This window comes from Mobula hypostoma, chromosome 7, assembly GCF_963921235.1.
Source record: "Mobula hypostoma chromosome 7, sMobHyp1.1, whole genome shotgun sequence".
Lineage (NCBI taxonomy): Eukaryota > Metazoa > Chordata > Chondrichthyes > Myliobatiformes > Myliobatidae > Mobula > Mobula hypostoma.
Genome location: NC_086103.1, coordinates 34,778,892 through 34,800,126, shown reverse-complemented (window position 1 = coordinate 34,800,126; position 21,235 = coordinate 34,778,892). Strand labels below are relative to the sequence as shown.

The 21,235-nt window shown below is 38.6% G+C and overlaps 1 pseudogene; it reads left to right on the top strand.

Annotated features, from left to right (window-relative positions):
* The first annotated feature begins 788 nt into the window (after positions 1–788).
* LOC134349891 (organic cation/carnitine transporter 2-like) overlaps positions 789–21,235 on the top strand; it is a 29,876-nt pseudogene continuing 9,429 nt past the window's right edge.

Sequence of the window (21,235 nt, the reverse complement as noted above, 5' to 3'; positions counted from 1 at the left end):
AAAAGACACACGTGGTTCTAATGTCCCTCTGATTCAGCACCTTAGCTCTGAGATCCTCGATTTTATTTATCAGAGACAGCACGTGCACCAGCAAGATAGTCGGTATTGGGAGTTTAAACCCCATTTCCTTAAATGCACTTGTATCCCTGACGTGCAGCAACGTTTCCTGCGTGGAAACTGAGGAGTCCGTCCGCAGTCGGCATTGTTTCTGTCAGTTTGTTTAAACGCATGAAGACATCTTTGTTGACTGTACTGACCTTGGAAGCAGTTGTGCTTTTTAGCTGTATCGGGCTGAAATGAGAATATTTAGTCGTATCCATTGAGAGTTCTGCTGCCACATGAGTTGCCTCGAGGCTCCCCGGAGGTATGATGGTATGAAAGTCTGAAGGTGGATAAACCACCTGGACTGGATGGAATACACCCCAGGCTTCTGAAAGAGGTAGCTAAAGGGATTCGGGAAGCATTGTTACTGATCTTTGAAGAATCACTCTATCTTGGAATGGATCCAGAGAACTGGAAAATCACAAATATCACTCTACTCCTTAAGAAAGGAGGGAGGCAAAAGTCAGGTACTTATAGGGCTAGTTAACCTGACTTCAATAGTTGGAGTCCGTTATTAAGTCTGAGATATCGGGGTACTTGGAGGCACATTATAAAGTATCAGAAGTCATCATGCCTGACAAATCTGTTGAATTTTTTTTTGAGGGAATAACAGGTTGGATAGAGAAAGAAGAGTCAGTGGATGTTGATTCTTAGATTGTCAGAAGGCCTTTGACAAGGTACAGCCCATGAGTCTGCTGAACAAGGTAAGAGCCCACGCCATTAGAGGAAAGATATTAACCTAGACAGAAGATTGGCTGATTGGCAGGAAGCAAAGAGTGTGAATAAAGGGGGCCTTCTTTGGTTGGTGGTCAGTAATAAGTGGTGTTCCACAGGGTTTGGTGTTGGAAACACACATTTTCGCATTATATCTTAATGATTTGAATGTTGGAATTGATGGTTCTTGTGGCCAAATTTGCAGATGATACAAAAATAATTCGAGAAGCAGGAAGCAGGTAGTGCTGAGGAGGCTGACATTCTGCAGATTAGGAGAATGGGCAGAGGAGTGGGACATGGAATATAGTGCATGGAACTGAATGGTCATGCACTTGGTCAAAGGAATAAAGGGATAGACTATCTTCCAAAAAGGGAAAACATTCAGAAATCAGTCACGTAAACAGTCTTGGAAACCCGTGTACAGGATTATCTAAAAGTTAACTCACGGGTTGAGTTGGTGGTAAGGAAGGCAAATGTAACTTCAGCATTTATTTTGAGAGGACTAGAATATTAAAGCAAGGATGTAATGCTGAGACATTTTAAGGCAATGCTCAGATGCATGGAGTACTGTGAGCAGTTTTGAATCTCTTAACTAAGAAAGAATGTGCTGGGATTGGAGAGGGTGCAGAAGAGGTGCACAAGAGTGATATGAGGAATGAAAAAGTTAACACATGAGGAGTTTTTGATGGCTCTGGGCCTGTACTTGCTGGAGTTTCGAAGAATGAAGGAGATCTTATCAAAACATATTGAATACTGGATGCGGAGAGGATGTTTCCTGTGGTGGGGCTATCGAAGACCAGAGGGCACAAACTCAGAATGGAAGAATATCCTTTTATAGCAGAGAAGAAGTGAAATTTCTCTCACCAGAGGGTGGTGAATCTGTGGAATTCATTGCTACAGACATCTGTGGAGGACAATCATTGAGTATATTTAAAGTGGGTGTTGATAGACTCTTCATTAGTAACAGTGTCAAAAGTTATGGAGAGAACTCGGGACAACTGGGTTGAGATGTGTACGGGGTCTTTCTTTTTGTGTTAGAGTTAAAATGGCGACTTTGTTATGTTAATCTGGGGAATGTGGCTTTGTTGTGTTAAACGCTGAAGAGAGTTTGCGCTAGCAGTTTGTTTTACTTTAAAGTAGATAACAGCCTTCTATTAGCCAATGGGTGGTTATGTATCATTTTGTTTTCGGATACCATGCTGTATGATATGACTGTGGACGGGGTTTTGGCGGGGAGTCGGAGGGGAGACGAGGAGGACCGTAGACGTGTGGAGAGGCTCCGGTTGATCACTCAGGGTGGTCCTGAGCCCTGAGTCGACAGGATTCGGGTGGTCGTCTGAAGTCGAATTGAGCTTCAACGGTAGTGCGCGAAGAACTTGGACTTTGATAAGTGTTGGCGCCTTTTTTTTCCATTACTTTCCTCTCTGTATCAAATGCATATTAATGTCATAGAATAAGTAATATCTATAAAGTGTATTTATTAAAATTTACTAGGTATGCTGGCTGATGATTGATGTTGTGATTGATTCGGGCGGCGACAGACCCTATGAGGAGTGTTGAGGCGGGTGCTGGGCAGGATTTCCCCTAGACATACACGAGCCAATATAACGGAACGTTACAGATGGATAATAAATCAACCATGCTGGGATAGTAGAACAGACTTGATGGGTCAAATGGCCTAATTCTGCTCGTATATGTAATGGTCTTATGGTCTTTTGCACAAGTGATGCTAAGTGAGCACTGTAAGCTGTTTGACTCTTTGAAGCCTCTGTGCATCAGTGCATCATGTTAATTAATGAACCAGTAAAAATTTCAGTCCACAGTCGTCTGGTCCACAAGAAAAAAACCCCACAAACTTGAAGCATTGGACACTTCTGTTAGTCAAAGAAAACTGCATAAATTCAGAAGCAAGGTAAGAAGATGGAAGAGGATGGAATGGAAGGATATGCACTTGGTACTGAATGAAAGCAGAGTGGAAAGAAGCCAATGTGCGGTCTTGACAAACTGTAATAATCATTTTCAGTCTTTCAGTTTGATATACGTACTCTTAATCTGATGATTGAATGAATTTAAGATTGAAGAGTTACAGTGTTCATTATGTTAGAAAAGCTGTCTGAAATAACTATATTTTGTAGTTTTTTACAATTTGCTTTTTAAAATCTACACGCTGTATTTTGGAAGGCAGAAACTCAGGACCACCACTGAACAATGGAATGGTCTTTCCCAAGCAAAATTTTCTGTTAAGACATTAACTGTGTGAAAACAAATCTTTCTACTCATTACGTACTGTATATTGTCTTCAGTTCTTCATATATCCATATTCATATTATTATGCCGGCGGTGGGCTGAATCAAATTGTTCCCACAACTGCCCAAGGCCGTATCTTTGGACTTGTTGAAGTTTTTTGTATTTCAGTGGGACTTGGTGTGTAACAATGGCTGGAAAGAACCTCTCGCTGCATCATTGTACTTCATGGGAGTGTGAGTAGGTTCCTTTAGTTCTGGAATATTATCAGACAGGTGAGTCGTTTCTTTCCTTTGCCTCATATAGTCTATTTATCATGTATACTGCTAACTAACTCCATCACATAAAGATCATGGCAGATAAGCTGATTTAATAAAATAAAATTAGAAATAATTTGCAGCATGATAACATACTAATTTATGGGATAATACAGGAGAACAACTTCATTCAATGGAATTTCCAGTATAAAATTTACTTGAAAGTTGTCTTCATTATTAATTGAACTAATTTTTATATTTATTTAGAGATACATGTAATGCAGAGTAATCCCTTCCAGCCCTTCAACTGGTGTTGCCAGCAACACCCAGTTTAGCCCTGGCCTAATGACAGGACATTTTCTAATGACCAATTAACCTACTAACCAGTATATCTTTGGACTGTGGGGAAAAAAACAAAGCAACCAGAGAAAACTCACGTTCCACAGGGAGGACATATGAAACCCCCTTTACCGGGCGTCCCCGGAAATGCAGCTCATTAGCCCCTCGCTAACAGCCACTAGATTCCGCGGCAAGAAACTCACCTTTCTCAGGCTTCCTATGTCTAGGGTGTATGTGACTTTGATCCTCCCAAAGCCATGAGGTTAGGATGTCTCACCCACCCAAATCCTGGTTTGTGTGAATGCTATGTGATTTACTACCCCCGGCAATCACTGTTGTCAAGAAATAACAGATCGTACACTGCATACATTTAGTCAGAAGTGTAATTAAAAATGTTAACTTAGGCAAGCAGTTATTAAAGGTAAGAAAGAGAAAAAGAAAAAGGGCCCATTATACTTAAACAGTCATATGTGCGTGGTGGAGCTCAAATCTTGAACATGTCTGTATCTCACACACTGGACCCCTGATCTATGTGAAAGCAAACACCACCTTCCAAAGGTCGCTCGAAATCTATCTTGAACAAATGGGTTCTCCCACAGGAGTATAGGTCCTTCCTCCTCAAAATCATTAATCTGCACAAAGTACCTTGCACAACAGGGACAGCATCCTCCACCATCTTCGCTCCTGTCTTCTCCCACCCCCCACCAACAAAGACCTCTCCGCCAGTGTTCTCTAGAACATTCTCCCAGTTCTGCCATCCTGATTGGCTGATACACATTCCTAAGTTGAACAACAAAGCCTCTTATCTCAGCTCAAATCCAAACAAGCTGAAACCAGAACAGACTGCTTTTACAGAATTGCTAAAATGAAATACAGTAAGAATCTGAACCAGCATGTTACACATGCAAACTCCTCACAGAGGATGCCAGGATTGAGCACGGAACTCCAACGTGCTGAGCTATAACAGCATTGCACTAACCGTGAGGCTACTATGGTGAGAATGAACCAACCAGACTACATTTCCGTCAATTCTGCATTGGATCCCCTTAAGAGCCTAACTGCAGGAACTGTTGATATCACTTTCAAAGTTCAGGGAAATTTATTATCAATTTTGTAGCCTGGGGAAAAATACACACTAAGGACAACAAATACTTGTTTGGGTCTTAAATTCCTTCATCTGTTTTAAATGTTTTATTACAGAAAAAGGGTATCAAAATAAAATGACAAAACAAATTTTAAAAAACAGTTCCCACTATTACAATCTCAGTTTAACTTCAGAGCACACCCCTGTTACATATGCAGTATGAAAATAACTAAAACAAAATATACAAAACCATTCCAGAGTGGCAAATCTAAAAAAAAATACAAACAACATTAGAATCCCACTAATCCTGTACCTTATACACAATATCGAAAATATGAATAAATACATTTCATCTCAACTAAGAGAAATACTCACATTTGGCATACAGGTGCTTAACTTCCAAACACATATAGGATAGACCTTGAAATGACTTTGCCTCGCTCAGGCTACGTGGACAGAGATTAACACATTCACATTACTCTTTACAGTCACACACAATCATGAAACAATAAAGACAGACAGATAAACTTTTACAATATATTGTCTTGTAGTTGAATTACTAAAAGGACTAACCTAATAGGCCAATTAAGGAACTTCACAATCAGGCTATCCAACACTGATCAACTTACTCTCAAAATTCTAAAGCATCCACATGTAAAACACGTCAACTTACTGATATTATAGATTTACAAATGAGTATAAATGAATTTACATAGATATTATCAAATATTATTCACCTTTCCTCACCAAACCTGGGAAAAACATTCGAACGTTATCCTTTCCAGAACATGGTAACTCTTTGTTCTACTCCACCATGCAAAATGACATCACCATTTTCTCTTAAAGGGACAGGCAGCTATTTTAGCATTACCAAGGAGAATAAATAAGTGCACTTTAGCAATAAAAAGTTATATTCAACGGTCACCTGGTTACATCAAAGTACATATGGTGGAGGATTACAAATACCTGGGGATACAAATTGACAATAAACCGGACTGGCCAAAGAACACTGAGGCTGTCTACAAGAAAGGTCAGAGCCATCTCTATTTCCTGAGGAGACTGAGGTCCTTTAACATCTGCCGGATGATGCTGCGGATGTTCTACGAGTCTGTGGTGGCCAGTACGATCTTGTTTGCTGTTGTGTGCTGGGGCAGCAGGCAGAGGGTAGCAGACACCAACAGAATCAACAAGCTCATTCGTAAGGCCAGTGATGTTGTGGGGATGGAACTGGACTCTCTCATGGTCGTGTCTGAAAAGAGGATGCTGTCCAAGTTGCATGCCATCTTGGTCAATGTCTCCCATCCACTACATAATGTACTGAGTGGACTGGGTGGGCACAGGAGTACATTCAGCCAGAGACTCATTCCACCAAGATGCAGCACAGAGCGTCATAGGAAGTCATTCCTGCCTGTGGCCATCAAACTTTACAACTCCTCCCTTGGAGGGTCAGACACCCTGAGCCAATAGGCGGGTCCTGGACTTACTTCATATTTTACTGGCATAATTTACATATTACTATTTAACTATTTATGGTTCTATTACTATTTATTATTTATGGTGCAACTGTAACAAAAAACAATTTCCCCCGGGATCAATAAAGTATGACTATGACTATGACTATATATACTACCACATACAACCTTGAGATTAATTTTCTTGCATGTATTCATAAGAAATAATAAAAACAATAGAATTTTACAAAAAATGCATACATAATCAGACAAAAACTGATAATCAACCAATGTGCAAAAGATTTCAAACTACGCAAATAAAAATAACACTTAAAACATGAGGCGGAAAGAGTTCTTGAAAATAAATTTGCAAATCGTAGAGTCAGATCAGTGTAGTAGCGAATTGAATTATCCACACCAGTTCAGGAGGACAACAGATGTAGGGTAATAACTGTGCTGAATCAGATGGTGCGGGAGCTAAATCTTCTGGTATCTCTTGCCTGTTGGTAAGAGTGAGAAGAGGGCATACTGGGTGATGAATATCCATATGTCTAGCTTTGTTTCTTCTTGTACTTCCATTTCTTATTGCAGCCGGGAGGGTTTACATCTATTGGCATCTTAGCGCCAGTGAGTATTTCACCCTGAGTTAATTTTTAGTCCTTTCATTATGTGCTCATAACAACCAGCCAGGTTAATTATGACTTTTCAACTGCTTTTAATTGACCTCATCAGAGTCTTGACTCCATTAGTCAAGGAGGGACAAAGGAAAACCATCCAAAAATTATGCTGCCGACCAAACTACATTTTCATTTTATCTTCGATCTACCAAACTATTCTCATTGATGTCTGCTGTCAATCAAGGCAACGCCATGACTCCAAGATTTTTCTCAACCTTGCTGCCATTCTGCATCTCAACTCAGACAAACTTTATAAGGGAATTGAGTTAAAGAGAATCAATTAGACAATTTATCGATTATGCTCCAGAACCAATGTTACTCAGACTTTGGTGACTGAGCTGCAGATGATGCTTGATGAGGCACAGTTCCAAGTCATTATCAGTGTTTGTGTGAATAAAGGCACATCAGTTAATATTCATAAGGTTATTTACCATCTTGTCCCTGCTATACTTTGTGGCCCTCCAATACTAAAGATTCATGGTGAGAACCTGTAAAACATGGTCCTATCCTATATCTTGGGAGACCCATCTCGACAAAGGCAGGCAACTGCTTTCAAGTGCCAACACAGCCTTTGATTGAGGAAAGCTCCTAGGAATTCCTGCCCCTAGGTTGTTCCAAATGATGAAGTAACATTTCGGATGGTATTAAGAACCTCACTGCCATACATCAGGAGCACACCCAGGATGTGCGTTATGAAGTAGTACAGAGATGAGAACCTCATAAACTACACACCAGTCTCACAATCCACAAAACCAAAGTGGAAGTAGGCCATTGTCCATCTCAAGGGGCTACCTATGAAGAAGGCTTTTCAATCCTTTTGGAAGTTAATTATTTATTGAGATAGAATGCAGAATAGGCCCTTCCAGCCCTTCGAGCTGTGCTGTCCAGCATCCCCCAGCTTAATCCTTGCCTAATCACAGGACAATTTACTACAACCAATTAACCTGCCAACTACTATATCTTCGGGAGGAAACCGGAGCATCCAAAGGAATCCCACGTAGTCACAGGGAGAACGTACAGACTCCTTACAGGCAGTGGCAGGAATTGAACCAGGGTTGCCTGTACTGTAAAGCATGCTAACCACCATGCTACCGTGCCACCCCTTTAATCAGAATTAACCAGAAGCAGAAGAATAAATTATTTATTTGAATGTGCGGCTACATGTGTAATTGAGGGAATGTATATCTTAAAGGTACTTGAATGTTCATGTAGATTTACAAAAGTGTGATCGAGAATATGTTTAATTACATATATATATTTGTCAATAACTATGCAGTGCTGTATATAACTGTTTAATCTGTTTGCTAGGTTTGGGAGGAAAATTGTTATGTTTGGGACAATAGTGCTGCAGGTTGTCTTAAATGTGCTTATCACATTCTCACCAAACTTGGAAATCTTCTGCCTGATTAATTTCTTGAAAGGTTTTGGTGAAATTTCAAATTATATGTCTGCCTTTGTTCTTGGTGAGTTGCGATGCTATTCAGTCTCTTTCTTTTTCTAAATTTAATGATTATGTTACTCTTAGTATGAAGTTCCAGTAACTACAAAATAGGAACAAGATCTAACTCTATATCTTTTGTTTTTACCATGCTGCCCATCTGAGTAGTAACATTACAAGTCCATTAGGGCTTCAATAGTCATGTTATAAAATAACTTATTTAATTCTAGGTTTATTCCTGAATCTCCACGCTTGCTATTATCTAAAGGAAGAGTAGAGGAAGCTGAATCAATAATTTGACTCGTGGCAAAGAAAAATGGTGTCACTCCTCCAGCGAAGCTTTTCAGTGAAGATGAGGTATTACAACAATGCCATCTTTTTGTTTCTTTGTGATTCAAAGTTCAAAGTAAATTTATTATTGAAGTACTTAAGAAGTATGTCACCAAATATAGCCCTGAGATTCACTTTCTTGCATGCAATACAGAGCAACATTTTTTTACCTCAGTTTTCATTTCTCTTCTATTCAAGAAGTGTTTACTCTGTGATCTAATTTGGTTCTACAAGTGCGTCCTACATCCCCCAGTTATATTTTTCACATGTGCTCGGATGATGAGTGTTCATCTGACTACTTGTCCATTAACAATTTCATAGACAACTTCACCCATAATCAAATGGAAATACATTTTCAACTGGGTCTTCATTGCATAAAAATAAGGCATAAAAATTCTGACAAATATGGAGCTGTGCTATTATCAACTGTATAAAGCAATTTCAACATGAATTGTATGTCAGAACTATCATTGGATAAAATTATGTTTGGATATTTTTTATAATTAGTAGGAATTTAGAGATGACCTTTGCTTTGTTCAGTGTAAGAGATATACTGTATTAGAATAACTCACAGATCATTGGAAAGGTTGATTCACCATTACATTTACAAATTATGCTGCCTTGTCCTGAGCCTTATCAGTGAAGATGCATAAAAGAACTGTCTCGTTTGTAATAGCAAGGAAATTAAAATATTGAGCTTTTGAGTTGGCGTACAAATGCAACTGTCTCAAAGTAATAGAATGCAGCGCTCATGAAATCTAAAGAAAGAATAATCCATAGTGGAAAGTGGAATCCTCTACTGAAAGTTATTTTATTAAAATCTCTCCATTTTTACAAAAAATATAATGATATTTGAATGCACCATTTACAGATTTTACGCCATTAATAGAAGTTCAGAATCAGATTTACTATCACTGGCATGTGTCATGAAATTTAACTTTCAAACTTTTAACTTAATGTAATACATGATAATATAGAAAAAATTAGAAATTACAGCAAATATATGTATGTGTGTGTAAGTGTGTGTGTATATATTTAACAAACAAGAGAAAATCTGCGGATGATGTAAATCCAAGCAACACACACAAAATGCTGGAGGAACTCAGCAGGCCAGGCGGCATCTATGGAAAAAACATACAATCGGCGTTTTGGGCCGAAACCCTTTGGCAGGACTGGAGAAAGAAAGCTGAGGAGTAGATTTGAAAGTTGGCGGGGGGGGGCGGGGAGGGGAGAAAGAAACACCAAGGAATAGGTGAAACATGGAAGGGGGGGGGAAACGAAGCAAAAAGCTAGGAATTTGATTGGTGAAAGAGGCAGAAGGCCACGGAAGAAAGAAAAAAGTATTCCTCCAGCATTTTGTGTGTGTGTGTGTGTGTGTGTGTGTGTGTGTGTGTGTGTTTGTGTGTGTGTGTGTATGTGTGTATATATGTGTGTATGTGTATATATATGTATATATGTTAAGTATGTAGTGCAAAAACATAAATAAAAAAAGTAGTGAGGTACTGTTCATGGATTCAATGTCCATTTAGAAATTGGAGGATAGAGGGGAAGAAGCTGTTCCTGAATTGCTGAGAGTGTGCCTTCAGGCTTTTGTGCCTCCTTCCTGATGGTAGCAATGAGAAGAGGGCATGTCCTGGTGGTGGGTTCCTGAATGATCGACATCAACTATTTAAGTCACTGTTGCTTGCACATGTCTTGGATACTACAGAGTATAACACCCATGACGGAGCTGACTAATCTTACAACTCTGCAGCTTACTTCAATCCTCATGTTGGTTCTAGCCAGAATCTAACTTGAATTTAATTTTGGAGAATATTCAGCTAATTTTATCAATCTATATAATTAATTGTGTTCAAATTAATTTCTACTGGGCAGGGATTGCTACCAGTTTGGGAAAAGGAACGATTCCTACTTTTGGAAAGTGATGAACATATTTGCAATCTATATACACCTTTTTGGATATCCACATAAAAAGTCAAAAAGGAAATTGAATAATTGGTCTTTTGTATCATTCATATGAACCAAGAGATGTGGAAAATAATACAGACATTCTTTTGTTAAGCTAATGCAATTTTTGAATTCTCTGCTTTTCTTCCAGCTCAAGCACATAAAGGACAATAAAGTAAAATCTGTTCCATTTAGTCAGTTGTTAAAAACCTGTAATATCCAAACCATCACAATCATTAACATTCTGCTGTGGTAAGTATTGGAGTTGAGCAAAATGCACAGAAACACACAAAAAAATCTGGTTTTAAGGACTTTGTGAGTATGTCCAGGAACTGCTTAGACTCTAGATATTTTCCCACAGATCTGATTGAATTGGTGGTCAGTTTTGCTGAATCAAGTATTTTCCAAATAATCACACTTTGAACCAGCCAAGTATTTGTTAATTTCCTGTGCAAGACACCTAATGGCATGTGGTAATGACAGAGGTGCATCATCTCAAATGAGACATTAAAGAAACCTCTATTGGTTGTCTCAGAAGAATATTAATGTGCCAAATTGCTAACATTTTAAAATGCTGACCACCAGGAGAAGTAAGAGGAGTAAACAAACAGTGTAACGTTCCCTGTGGTCATTCCCTTCAGTAACACATTGCTTGGATACGGTTGGCAGTGGGGGAGGGGAGGCAGGATGGGCAAGATTCCAGGATGGCGTGTTGACTCCCTGGTGCCAAGATCAAGTATGCTTTGCTGTAGATACTGAACATTCAGAGATCAAAGTGTGTGCAGCCAGAATTCACCGTCTATATTGTACCAGTGGCAGATAGGAGAAGGGATGAAGTCCTGTTAAGTGACTTTAGAGAGCCAGATAGAAAGTGAAAAAGCAATACTTCCCGGGTGGTATTCTCAGGATTACTACCCATGCCATGTGCCAGTGAGGTGAGAAATAGAAATATATTACAGTTCAGTACAGAGATGGTGCTAGAGGCAGGCTTCAGATTTATGGATCATTGAGCAGTCATCCAGGGCAGGTGGAAGCAAGCAAGATGGTTTGCACCTTAGCTGGAGGGGAACCAGAATTCTCACCAGAAAGTTTGCTAGGTATTAAACCAAAGTGGCAAGGGTTTGAGAATCACAGCAACAGGGCAACAGCTGGTAAGGTTTTGGATGGGAAAGGTGCTGCGACAAATAAGATTGAAAGGAAAGAGAGGAAGGAAGAAGCTGATAAACGTGGTGGGACTGATGAGCTGAAATGTGTTTAATTCAGTGCTAGGAGTATTATGGGTGATGAAGAAGAATTAGAGCCTGGATCAGTACATAAAACCACAAACTTGTTGCCATACAGAGACTTGGTTACATGAGGGAGAGGACTGGCAGCTCAATATCCTTGGATTTTGTTTCTTTAGGTGTAAAAGAGGTGGAGGAGTTGCACTACTCATGAGGGAGAATGTGATAGCAGTGCTTGTTAGACTCAGATTCGGCAACACCACCTCGCTTTACAGTCAGTGTCAACACTACCTCGAGCCGCTGTAGGTAGGCAGATGGATTTTCACCAGTGTTCTGTTCTGTGTTCGTGAATTTGGTGAATAATTCATCACCATCTTCCATGGTAGCAAAAGTGAATCTTGGAGTTATACCTAAATAGCAGGTGAAACTCCAGGACTTATTGACTTGATGATGTCAGAAGATAGTGGAAGAATACTTTCTCATATTTTCCATGTTCTATGAAGGTCAGACACACTTGGGTCTTACCAAAGCAGTTCAACATTAGCACGCCAAATCTCATAATCCTAGGGCCCAAATGTCTAAAGATAAACTAGCTCATTTTTATTCCCATATAAATCCTATTTGTGACAGATGTCACTCTGAGGTGGCTTCTTTGACTCATATGTTCTGGTCCTGCCCTTTTTTGGAAAAATTCTGGAAAGATATTTTTGATATTATTTCAACAGTTTTGCGTTTTGATTTACAACCCCATCCTATTACGGCAAATTTTGGTTTGCCAATGACAGAACATAGATCTTTATCCTCTTCAGCCTGTCGGATGATCATATTTGTTATATTAGTGGCCAGAAGATCCATTTTCCTGAATTGGAAAGAGACCAACCCTCCTACTACATTTCAATGGTTTACTCAAACTATATCATGTTTAAATTTAGAAAAAAATCAGAAGTGTCATTTTTGATCCTTCGATTAAATTTGAAGAGACTTGGAAGCCATTTATTCAACATTTTCATATGATGCAGCTTGATCTTTTCCGAATCCTTTTTATTAACTTAGAATATATGAACAGAGGAGCGGAGTTGACAACATTATTGAACGTATTGGTTCAGCCTTGTTTTGTTCTGTTTGCTTTTTCTTGGGTTTAGCAATTAGTTTTATTTTTTTCTGTTTTTTTTGAGGGTTTTCTTTGCAATATCCTTTTCTTTTTATTTCTTTTTTCTTCATGATTAACTATATCAAGAGTTTAGAAATCTATTGCACTTGTACTATTTGAAGTCTTTTTTGTACGTTTATAAATAATAAGGTAATTCCAATCTCTTTGTATCATTATTGTTATTATGTTTATGAACTTGAAAATTAATAAAAAGATTAAAAAAGAAAGAAATCTCATAATCCACCTCATTAGGTGGATGAAGGGTTCTACCAGAAAATGTTTGGAGCCTTGCTGGTGGATCGCCGTGAGCCATCAAGTCATTACTGTGCACAATATGCTCCACTACGACTCTTTGAATATCTGAAGGGTGGGGTTTAGATCACTGGAAGTGAGGAATGGGTTCATGGCAACTCCATTAGTTTATCTTACAGGGACTGAGTTATTCTGCATAGCAGCTAGAGCTGTTTCTGTCCGGTTAGTATCAGAGGAGTCTACTCTGAATTGAGGAGTTCTGGTCTTGTTACATACATCTTCAGCAGTTTGAACAGTGACTGTTGCCCTTCTCTCAATCGTAAGGGTTTCTCTGATCTGGGTTAACATCTCTTTCAGGATTTCATCATAATCTTTCCCACTGCACATCGCTAAGGTTTTCAACTCAGCAGGGTAAGCTTGAGTGGTGTCTTTTCCAATTTTCAGAGTGTAAACTCTGGCTAAAGTAACTACATGGTAGGAAACTTACTGGTCACCACTTGCCAGTTGAGTGTATGGTAGCAAGGGCTAGAAAGCTAGCGCGGCAGAACCAAAATCGTACTCTACAATGAGCAACATGGGAAATTCTGCAAGGGGGTCAGGTACAGGAATAACTCTGACAACTGACCCATATTCTTTTAGAAAGTCTAGTATTTCCTCCTCTTTTTCTGTTCCTATTATGCCACTGACTAAAACAGCATTTGGGATTGTAACACCCTTTTCCTCTATGGCTTCCATTTTTTTTCCACTGTGGGTCTTAATTGAACAATTTGAGCAATAAGATTCTTCTAGTGCTTGTGTATTAATCACGTATTACTGCTTATCTAATACACTGCCTCTTGGCTGGCTTGCTAAGTTTTATATAACACCAGTGTAGCACTTGTCTTGTCTCGTGTGACTGGTCACCACACTCTTTATGAGAAAAATCTATTTACATAGTACTACACCGGGTGCCAGTGGGCCATCAGAAGCTTTAGATATCTGAACGAGGCAGTGAATAGAGAACACACACTTCTGGAGGTTTGTTTTATTTACAAAAAAAAACAAGATATACAAAATATTTACATGAGTATGAACAATTCAAAATTCCAGCAGTCTGTTTGGTTCCAAATCTCAGATATTAACAAAAACAAATTTCTGTTTAGTTAGAATCAGTGATATTCATTGAATAACCTTTGTCACTCCAATTTCTCTAACTAATTAGATTTAGTGTTATTCCCTATTTCAGGGTTTACAGACAAACTTTTCTTTTTTATTTATCCCCAGTTGGAAAACTAATTGAATTCCTATTCTTAAGTATTGTAGTTAACATCAGTTTCAGTTCAAGTCAGTATATCTATGAATTGAAATTCAAATTTGAATATGATATATCTATACAGCTTAACTCCTTTCACAGCAACTCTCCAACATCACAACTTTTAAACAAACTAAATCTCGTGCAGTAACTTATCAAAATCTTTGCAAAAATAATCAGTTCCTTCAGAAAATCAAGTTCAGATCCTTTGAATGAAAATAAACTTATACATCCAACCACATTAATTCCTCTACATCATGAAACAATTCATTCTTGTGCTTGTTCTTCATCTTGGGTGGCTTGCCATCTTGTTTTTTTTTTCTTTTTTCCCCTGAAGAGAGAAAAGATCTCTTTCAATATTTTTATTGATATTATATAAATTACATGAATACAAATACAAAATTCATAAGGATACAAGTAAATAATACAAGTTACATTGCATTTAAATCACAGTAATACGATCACAGTATCCCATATTCCAAAACAATCATGTATAAAAAAATTGAATTATGAAATGAAATAGAATAAAATAATTGTATTTTATTTTAAAAAAATCTGCCCCCACTGCCAAAATGAGCTGGTTGGAAAAAAAAGAAAAAAGGAAAATACCTTACCATATGATATTATAATAATAATGGCATGGATCCATACTTTAATAACAGTTCAAAGATTGTGAAAATAATTCAGAAAGGGTCCCCATAACATTAAAAAAATCATGTTTAGAATCAGAAATCAAACAACGAATCTTCATCTAGATTGAGGCACAACATAAGTCAGATAGCCATTGAACATGAGTGGGCGGGGCGGCCTCCTTCCACTTTAGCAAGATCGCCGTCCTGGCCATAAGAGACATAAAGGCCAACACTCGCAAGTTAAATGGCTTCAATTTTGTAGTACTATCCTCAACAATACCAAACAAAGCAGTCAAAGGATTGGGCTTAAAGCTGACAATGAAAAGTGCAGAAAAAGTTTGAAATACATCTTTCCAGAATTTTTCCAGAAGGCTCGGACATGGCCAAAACATATGAATTAATGTAGCCAATCCATTGGTACATCTATCACAGTAAGGGGAAATATCTGCGTAAAAATGGGAAAGCTTATCTTTAGACATATGAACTCTATGTACCACTTTGAATTGTAATAAAGAATGACAAGCACATAATGATGAAGAATTAATCAATTTTAAAATAATCTTCCAGCTCTCATCAGATATGGAAATCATAAATCCTTTTCCCAGCCTCCTTTAATTTTATCTAAAGAGGCCATTTTCAGTCCCAGCAGTAGATCATAAATGTAAGATATTGAACCGTTATCAAAGGGTTTCAAATTAAATTGTATCTATTATATTCTTATCTGGACTTGTAGGAAATGTAAGTAATTGAGATCTCAAAAAATCTCTAATCTGTAAGTATCGAAAAAAGTGAGTGTTGGAAAGGTTAAATTTCATTGAAAGTTGCACAAAAGAAGGGACATTCCCTTCATCTTGTTTCTTGTTAGATGAAATAGTTGATCATCCATGGAAAGTTGATTCACAAACTTATACAAAAAAACTGGTCAAATCCTTTGGTGTGATTTAACAGAACCAATTCCCAGTTAACCAGTGGAGAGCTTGGATACTCGTCTCTGCCAATATTGTCTCATTACAGCTGCTGCTTGTTATAGCTGTAGCATCAATAGATCTTTTATCACTATCCTCTCTAATCCAGGGGTTTCACTCTGAGGTTTTCAAGTAAGTAGGGGAGAGATACTCACTACTAATTCTACTTTTAACAGTTTATATCTTTAGTTTCTAATAGTCTGCTGCGTTTCTCTCTCTTTCCCGCACTGCATCAGCTACACCTCGTTCTCACATAGCATTTTTTTCTAAGTTCTCTTTTTTAAAATTCGGTAAACCTTGTTTCCATCCCTCCACAGATGGAGCTTTCTAACATTACATCTTTTGGGTTTAATTAATCTGGGTTACAATTACTTCTTACAAAGCAAAACCCAATAGCATGAATGGCAGCAATGCTTCAGAACCAGATGAGCTCAACACCATCTATGTCCACGTTGAAAGGGAAAGTATAACTACACCTGTGAAGATCCATGCTGCACCTGGTGACCCTGTGCTCTCTGTCTTGGAGGCTGATGTCAGGCTGTCTTTCAGGAGGATGAACCCTCGCAAAGCGGTAGGACCTGATGTGGGTACCTGGAAAGACTCTAAAAACTGGTGCCAACCAGCTGACGGGAGTATTCAAGGACATTTTCAATCTCCCACCACTGTAGTTGAAAGTTCCAACCTGCTTCAAAATGGCAACAATTGTACCAGTGCCGAAGAAGAGTAGTGTGAGCTGCCTTAACGACTATCATCCAGTAGCAATCACATCTATGGTGTTGAAATGTTTTGAGAGGTTGGTCATAGCTAGAATCAACACCTGTCTCAGGAAGGACCTGGACCCACCGCTATTTGCCTATCAGCACAATAGGTCTATGGTAGAAGCAATCTCAATGACTCTCCATGCAGCCTTAGATCACCTGGACAATACAAACACCTATGCCAGGATGCAGTTCATTGACTATAGTTCAGCTTTTAACATAATCATTTCCACAGTCCTGATCAATAAACTAGATCTTTGATCTTCCCTCTGTAATTGAATTCTTGACATCCTAGCCAGAAGACCACGATCTGTGCAGATCGGTAATAATATCTCCTCCTTGCTGACGATCAACACTGGCACACCTCAGGGATGTGTACTTAACCCACAGTTCTGTTTCCTCTATACCCATGATTATGTGGGTAGGCTTAGCTCAAATGCCATGCTAATGATACAACCATTGTTGGCAGAATCTCAGATGGAGATGGGAGGGCATACAGGAGCGAGATATACCAGCTAGTTGAGCAGTGTCGCAGCCACAACCTTGCACTCATGTCAGTAAGATGAAAGAGCTGTCTGTGGACTTCAGGAAGGGTAAGATGAGGGAACATGAACTAATCCTCATGGAAGGGTCAGAAGTGGAGAGAGTGAGCATCTAGGTGTCAAGATCTTTGAGGATCTAACCTGGTCCCAACACATCAATGCAGCTATAAATAAGGCAAAACATTAGCTATATTTCATTAGGAGTGTAAAGAGATTTGGTTTGTCACCTGAAGCACTTGAACACTTCTGTCAATGTAACGTGGAGAGCATTGTGACAGACCTGCATCACTGTCTGGTACGGGGGCGAGGTGGGGGGAACTACGGCACAGGACCGAAAGAAGCCACAGAAAGTTGTAAAATTAGTCAGCTCTATCTTGGAAACTGCCCTCTGTAGGATCCAAGACATCTTCAAGGAGCCGTGTCTAAGAAAGGAGGGATCCATTACTAAAGATTCCCATCACCCAGGACGTGCCCTTTTCTCATTTTTACCATCAGGAAGGAAGTACAGAAGCCTGAAGGTACACAGTCTGCAATGAAGGAACAGCATTTCCTCTTCTGCCATCCAATTCCTAAATAGACATTGAACCCTTAAACACTACCTCACATTTTTTTAATATTATTTCTGTTTTGCACTATTTTTAATCTAACTATTTAATATACATATATATACATACTTAGTGTAATTGATTTACTTATTTATTTTTTCTATATTATTATGTATTGCACTGTATTGCTGCTGAAGTAACAAATGTTATGACACATGCAGTTGATAATAAACCTGATTCTGATCTTAAAAATGTTTGATTCTTACATTTTCGGTGTTCTGCTGAAAGGTTATCAAGATGAAATGTCCCTGTTTTCCCTCAGCAAAAGCTGTCTGACCTGCTGAGGGCAGCATTTTCTGTTTATATTTCTGCTATCTAGCATCTGTAGTTGTATTTTCTCCCCAAAACTGATGTAAATAGAAGGAGATGAATGGAAAAAGAAGAGGAAGAAATTATTTTTTAACTTCCGCTCTCCAGTTTTATTTCCTCTGGTCTTGTTGAATTGAATAACTCTTCTTTGTCGGCCATCTAAGGTTATTAATATCACCCACAGAAAGACTACTTTCTTGTGGGGTAGATAATAGTCGATAATTTTTCATTGGGAAAACTGAGGAGTTTACAATATGGTAAATTTCAGTACAATATATTTTACTGCTATCTGCTTTACTGCTCTGACTGTGTAGTCAAGCACAGCTGCAACACTATATACAAGTTTGCTGATGACACTGCTTTTGTGGGCTGTATCAAAGATGGTGATGAATCAGCATACAGGAGGGAGGTAAAAAATTTGGCTGACTGCTGTAACAACAACCTCTCACTGAATGTCAATAAGATCAAGGAACTGATGTAGGCTTCAGGAGAGGAAAACCAGAGGTCCATGTACTCATTGCAGGATCAGAGGTGGAGAGTGTCAGTAGATTTAAATTCCTGCCCGTCACTATCTCAGTGGAGCTGTCCTGGGCCCATCACATAAATATTATTGCAGAGAAAGCACGACAGCACCTTTACTTCCTTAGGAGTCTGTGAAGATTTGCATGTCATCAGAATCCTTCACAAACTTCTATAGGTGTGCATGGAAAGTGTATTGACTTGGTATGGGAACACCAATGCCTTTAAGTGGAAAATCCAACAAAAGGTAGTGGATGCAGCTTACTTCGATCCTCATGTTGGTTCTATCCAGAATCTAACTTGAATTTAAATTTGGAGAATATTCAGCTAATTTTATCAATCTATATAATTAATTGTGTTCAAATTAATTTCTACTGGGCAGGGATTGCTACCAGTTTGGGAAGAGGAACGATTCCTACTTTTGGAAAGTGATGAACATATTTGCAATCTATATACACCTTTTTGGATATCCACATAAAAAGTCATAAAGGAAATTGAATAATTGGTCTTTTGTATTGTTCATATGAACCAAGAGATGTGGAAAATAATACAGATTTTTTTTGTTAAGCTAATGCAATTTTGAATTCTCTGCTTTTCTTCCAGCTCAAGCACATAAAGAATAATAAAGTAAAATCTGTTCCATTTACTCAGTTGTTAAAAACCTGTAATATCCGAACCATCACAATCATTAACATTCTGCTGTGGTAAGTATTGGAGTCGAGCAAAATACACAGAAACACACACAAAAAAAATCTGGTTTTAAGGACTTTGTGAGTATGCCCTGGAACTGCTTAGTCTCTAGATTTTTTCTCACAGATCTGATTGAATTGGTGGTCAGTTTTGCTGAATCAAGTATTTTCCAAATATTCACACTTTGATCCAACCAAGTATTTGTTAATTTCCTGTGCAAGACACCTAATGGCATGTGGTAATGACAGAGGTGCATCATCTCAAATGAGACATTAAATAACCTCTATTGGTTGTCTCAGAAGAATATTAATGTGCCAAATTGCTAACATTTTAAAATGCTGACCACCAGGAGAAGTAAGAGAAGTAAACAAGCAGTGTAACATTCCCTGTGGTCATTTCCTTCAGTAACACATTGCTTGGATACGGTTGGCAGTGGGGGAGGGGATGCAGATGGGCAGGACTCCAGGATGGCGTGTTGACTCCCTGGTGCCAGGATCAAGTATGTCTCACAGCTGCAACACTATATACAAGTTTGCTGATGACACTGCTTTTGTGGGCTGTATCAAAGATGGTGATGAATCAGCATACAGGAGGGAGGTAAAAAATTTGGCTGACTGCTTCCTTTGGAGATTTGCATGTCAGCAGAATCCTTCACAAACTTCTATAGGTGGGCGTGGAAAGTGTATTGACTTGGTATGGGAACACCAATGCCTTTAAGTGGAAAATCTAACAAAAGGTAGTGGATTTGGCCCAGTACATTACAGTTAAAACCCTCCCAACCATTGAAACGTTACTGTAGAAAAGTAGCATCCATCGTCAAAGATCCTCAGCACCCAAATCATACTCTTTTCTCACTGCTGCCATCAGGTAGAAGGTACTGGTGCCTGAGACTCTCACCACCAGGTTCAAGAATAGGTACTACCTCTCAACCATCAGGCTCTTGAACAAAAGGGGATAACTACACTCATTCTTTTTCTGGTATTCCCACAACCAATGATCTCAGTTTCAGGACTCTTTATCTTGTTATTTCATGTTCTCATTTTTTAGCTATAATTTATATTTGCATCTGCGCAGTACCTTGTTCCTTGGATCCTGTTTACAGTTCTTGTTCAACTGGTTTGCGAAGTATACCCAGAGGGAAAAGAATCCCAGGGCTGCATGTGATGGCATGTAAAGACTCTGATAATACATATTACTGTATTTTAAACATTGAACTTTGTAACTAAAATAATGCTGCAAAAGCCACACATCAGCAACGTCTCTGGACAACATGAAATCAAATGAAAGAAATTCTAAGAAATAAACTAGGGAGAACATAAGAATTTGCTTTATAAGAGTATTTAAAATTGTTTTTGCAGGATGATTATATCAATGGGATACTATGGTCTGTCATTGAACATACCCAATCTCCATGGTGATGACTATCTGAATTGTTTCCTCTTTGCTGCCTCAGAGATTCCAGCTAACATAGCAACATGGCTTCTCTTCAGGAAATATCCACGCAAGTTCAGCCTTCCAGTCATTCTTTTTCTTAGTGGAAGTATCCTGCTCTTCATTCATCTCATCCCATCACGTAAGTTTTACACTGCTTCTATATTGATCCTATTGTGATATTTGCTAACAAGAATTATAAAGCAGTATTCCATGATCAATTGAAATATACAGGAGCTGTAATTCTGAGTGGTTTTGGTATGCAGGCACAGTATGCCAACAACT